The sequence below is a fragment of the Meleagris gallopavo genome, chromosome 11 (assembly GCF_000146605.3).
Source record: "Meleagris gallopavo isolate NT-WF06-2002-E0010 breed Aviagen turkey brand Nicholas breeding stock chromosome 11, Turkey_5.1, whole genome shotgun sequence".
NCBI lineage: Eukaryota > Metazoa > Chordata > Aves > Galliformes > Phasianidae > Meleagris > Meleagris gallopavo.
In genome coordinates, this window is record NC_015021.2 from 23,430,470 (window position 1) to 23,435,600 (window position 5,131).

Below are 5,131 nucleotides of genomic sequence, written 5' to 3' on the forward strand. Positions count from 1 at the left end.
AAAAACCAAAAAAAAAAAGGCTAAGATTTGTAGCAGTATTGCCTAGAGTTTCAATGCTAGTTTATTTACAATTATGAAGGTACATTTGAAAAAGCAGCCAGAGGCCTTGTGGACATCAGATACAAATCCTAACAGCAGTACTGGCCAGGCTGACAGCAGAGAGCTGATTGCTGCTGCCCTCGATTCCCATCACCCCAGCCTTGCCTTGCCACAATTAGTGGGACTGTGTCCTGCCAGGAGAGCATCTCACTGCAGGAAAGGCTGCCCAGCTCTGTGCTGTGCCCGGCTCTGCGCTGTGGTTGCACGTGAGGAGAGCTATGCATTCGCAGTGAAAAAAAGGAAACGGAACATGGCTCAGCTGGAGTGTTTCAGCATTTAGATGCTTCCCCTTTCTTTTTCCTAGAACATTGTTGGCTGACACTTTGTCCCGCTAAAGCTAATGCGTTAGGGCTCATCATCCTCAGGGCATTTCTCTTAACGAGAGCAAGGCAAAGTCAATACAGAAAGCTCTTTGTTGTTTGTGCTGAGCTCATCTATTTCGCCAACACATCCTGCCATCTTCTTGGGCTGACATGAGGCCAGGAGACTGCTGTCCCGAAGCCCTGGTGGGCCAGAGGCACAATGAGGGCTCAGCAGCTCACTGCTACAGTGCTGGGGGGCCCTAAAGGCAGGGGTGTGTGGCTCCTGGCCCCATCTCAACCCTCCTGCAGGATTCCTGCTGTGCCTGCATGGCTTCCAGCAGCCAGACTGGATGAGGGCACATAGCAGAAGCCATGGCCTGATGCAATCCAGCGTGTTCTGCTTGCTCGCAGCCCATCCTCAAAGCATCACCTGGGACACAGAGGCATTTGCTTCCCTTCCCCTCACTCACGGAAAGCTGGATGCTGGCCCCACTCTGGCTGCTCCCTGAGGAGCAGAGGAACAAGGGCTGAGCAGTGAAACCCAGCAGCTTTTGGGTGTGGGGCTGGGGTTGCTGGGGATGCTGGTGCTCAGTGCAGTGCACAGGGGGCATTACCATCATCAGCACGCTTATTTAATACAGTAACTTGAATAAACCTGCCTCTGCACTTTGTACAGGCAACTGCAGTTCCAGCGTCCCCTCGGGACACAGTGTTCCCCAGAGAAGGGCCCAGAGACAAAGAGCATCTTTTGAAGGCTCTCATTACTCCTGTGCCATATTTATCATATCTGATAAGCTTATCAGTGAAATTCCGAAAGAGATGTTTATCTCCTCTTAGAGAAATAACTTTGGCTGAAGTTACTTTGATACAAACCTGCTATGACTCCTTTCTGTAAGTGGAGAACTACTTAAGTGCTACCTTTGAGGAAAAACTGGTGTAATGTTTCCCATCTGTCTGATTTTGTCTCTATGAAGACCACTTTGTGTACCAGCTCTGCCCTGATATTATTACTGAGGGTTTGATTTCAATATGCAGTCATAGTTCTATTTTCCAAGGTACAGTTTCACAAGCATATGTCTTTGGAATCAGCAAAACACCATTTTTTTTCCCCTCCCAAAAGGTACAAAAGGCATTTGTTAGGTTCCGTTTGGGTTTGCCACCTGCACGTGAAAGGGCAAAAGAAAGGAAAACTCCATGGCATTGCAGGTAAGTTTCTATACTTTCCTACAGACACACATGAGATCATCAGGCCAAGCTTACTGTGTCTTAGTTCTCCACATGCTGCTCGTTCCAGCACAGGATCTCAGGCTGACTACAGAGGAAAACAGCTGTGGACAACAGGAAGGATTTATAAGCCTTAATCACTACAATACAGTATATGTGAAAAATGCAGTCAGCATTCCTCACTGAAGCAACAGCACCACCAGATTGAGGCTTTGTTCTGTATTTCACACCAAGTTCAGTTTGCTGGGACCCATGGGCAGGGTGCAAGGACTGCAAAGAGTGTAAGGGTGGGCCACCAGCGTGCGTAACATTTTACATTACTCGAAGCGAGCAGTGAAATAAAACATTTATTTCAACGGGGAACATCTGTATTTCAGACATTCAGTACCTATATCCTGGGCCAGGAGGGCTGCTATCTCCTCCAGAACAGACTGCTTCTGGAGAGCAAAGCCACTCGCTGCTGTCACCGTGAACACCTGAGGCAGCAAACAGCAGCTAACCTGTATGCTGCCTTTGTGCTAATGACCAAGCCATGATAACCACATCCATGGCAAACTTCCCATTTACTTCAATTAACTCCAAGCTGATCACAGCAGTCAGAGTGAGCCAGAGCCCCACATTCTGACATCAAGGAGAGGACATTCAGCACAGCTGCAGCTTTCTGCTCAGCTGCACCTCCCAGCGCCCTCAGCAGGCTCAGACATCTACACCTGAAGCCCCTTGATGGGCCCCATGATGCTCCCCCTGCCATGGCAGCCACAAAACCTTCCTGTGTTGGAGCTCAGCCCTCCTGCAAACACAGACAACCCCCCCCCTCCCCCCATGGCTCCATCCTGCCTTGGCCTGCATGCAACTCTTGGAGAGTTTTAGGGCAGAGAGCTGGTTTCCACACAGTGTAGAAAATGTATATCTGCTTGCTAAGATAATGAAAGTGACTTATTTCATAATGTTATTATTGGTCTGAAACGCTGTTAAGCATTGGTTTGAGCAAACGCTGCACCGCATCCCCTCACTAGTGTGCGGTGTTGGAGCTGCAGAGCTTCCAGGGGGGTTGTGTCTCCCCTGATGCAACGCAGATTTGTTGTCACCACGCTGAGAGCTGCTGCCCTCTCCCTGAGAAGGCTGACTTCTTAGAGAGTCATGTTCTGGAGCACCAACCAAAAGGTGCAGCTCCCAGGGAAAAGGCTTAAACTGAAAGCTGATTGTGAAGGCAGTTCAAGTAACAAACTGACTGCTATTAATTCCAGAAATACTGAAACATTTCAACTAAATAATAGGGACATTCCTGAGTCCTATTTGGACTTTTCATCCCACAAAAACAACGACACAACATGGCTTTTGAGATAAAACAAATGTAAACTATATCAATCCCTCATCAGGCAACTACTCTGTTTCACTCAGCTCTGATTTCATTTTGAAGTAATCTCTTTAGAGCACAACTAACAGAATTTAATCAGTGTCTGCTCAGTGGTTAGAGAACAGAGGGTCACAGTGCAGCCTCTGCTCCCCAGGCTCACAGAACATCCGATTCCATTAACACTATCAGCTGCTTTTTCAAACAACTGTGAAGAAGGGAAGGAAACCCAACACCACCCTGCTGGCATTTGTGCAGATGTGGCTCCTCAGTGTGATCGCTTTGCGTAGGAGAACTGGAAGAAGTTGAGGCCCAGTCTGAGGAAATACACAAATACAGGGACACCAATGCAGGCCTTTGCAAACTCTCCAATAGAGCTCTCAGGGCCACTGAGCCAGTGGGTTGGCTGCTGGGGCATTAGTGGCTGCAGCTGTTTGAGCAGAGGATGCCATGAGTTGCATAAGGACATCTGTTATGAACATCTATACTGAAGAAAGGAACCTAGCAGTCCTGTGGATCTCGATAATACAAGAAAATTTGTTGCATTCCTGCAGAGAGAAAGGTAACTTCTTAGCACCCTTCTGGCTTGAAGTCATAGATGCAGAAATGAAGGAAAAGAGCTGCTTACCTTTAGAAAGCCTCGGGTAGGCAGGGATCTCCAGCAAGAAATGCCCTCACCTCCACTGCCAACACTTAAATGACGTCTGGGAAGGGTGATCCTTGCTCCTACCCCTTCAGTCTCTCATGTGCATTGCATGCAGCTGAGCTCCCCTGGGCTGACCCTGCCTTCCCACCAGGTGCTCAATCACTGTTTCAGGCCGTGACTTAGCATTGCCACTACAAGTAGTATTAGCAAAAAAAGGTCCCACTGGTGCTGGCGAGGCCTAGCTCTGCAGCACGTCCCCTCTTGCAATGTGCTCAGCAAGCTGGATGGTGCCATGTGCTGCCATGCACTGCCACACGCTGCTGTGAGCTGCTGCCACCACCTGCAGAGCTCAGGCCCCACTTTGCAGCTCCTTGCTGGTCCTGGGAGGGCCACTTGGAACAAGGAGCAGTGATTACCAGTATGTTGACTGTTGGCTGGCAACTAAGCCATCACACCAAGCTTACAGAAATGTTAGAATGGGTTCTGGCGTGGTACCTCCAAAGTGTGTTTGACATGAAAAAGAAATTAACAGAGGAAAACTGAGCTGAAAGAACAATTGGTATAAGCCCTCAATTCAAAAATGATACAACCACAGAATTATCTGGGCTGCAAACGGTCTCTAAGATCACCGAGTCCAGCCACCAAGCTGCCCTACTGCATCCCACCACCAAACCACATCCCTCATCTCCATGTCCACACACCTCCTGAACATCAGCAGGGATGGGGCTGCCCCAGGGAACCCCTCCCAGTGCCTGACAGCCCTTTCATGAAGGAATTCTTCTGCTGGCTCCTCCAGTACCATTGGGCAGATCCTGTCAGGCCCACAGATTATGAAAATTTGAAAGATGAAGTAGGTTGCTCAGTTTCCCTTTGGACTGCAGGGGCTTAATCTCACCACCTGCTATGAGCTGATACAGTTTCCAGGTCTGTGTAATAGAAAAAATACTCTCTCAATATTTTCCTTTTGAACATTTTTCTATATTAAGTTTCCACAGGCTGCAATATATTTACCTACTTACATTATTTAGTTTAGAAGTTTTGAAATAGAACAAAATTTGCATAGATGTTTCCTCAGCAGCATTTTGAAGTGCTGTGTCTGGGATCACTGGTGAAATCCCTGGGAGTCTGCACGCTGCCAACACAAATAGCAGCTATATTTAAGAACAGAGGATTATCCATTCCTTGACAGGGCCATGCCACATACCAGACTGTGCTGTCAGTTCCTAGCAGCCATTCTGTTTGAAGCTCAGACCAGCACAAATAATACGGATGGACTTTTCTCCTGGAGAACAAAGCTTCAAAAGGACCTTCAAAAAGACCTGTAACAACTGGTATGTGACCACCACCTTGGACATACCTCAGGAACAGCAAAAGCCAGCTTCAGGGAGTTTTCTTTTCAGGGGAAAACCAGTGATGGCATTTTGTCATCCTTCAGCCTATGTGAGCATCCCCCTGGGCAGCTGCGTGCAATGTGAAGCCAGGAGGATGCTGCATTCCCGCCTGCAA

General features: G+C 48.2%; 1 long non-coding RNA gene across 2 annotated transcripts in view; it reads right to left on the minus strand.

Annotated features, from left to right (window-relative positions):
* Positions 1 to 4,465, minus strand: part of LOC104912739 — a 10,090-nt gene extending 5,625 nt beyond the window's left edge. Inside the window, exon 1 of one of the 2 annotated variants that reach the window (XR_004160890.1) lies at positions 3,608 to 4,459. This is a non-coding gene — a long non-coding RNA (uncharacterized LOC104912739). Of the gene's footprint in view, positions 1 to 3,607 lie in introns of both variants that reach the window. The other variant, XR_004160889.1, reaches the window with a different exon arrangement.
* Between the last annotated feature and the right edge of the window lie 666 nt (positions 4,466 to 5,131).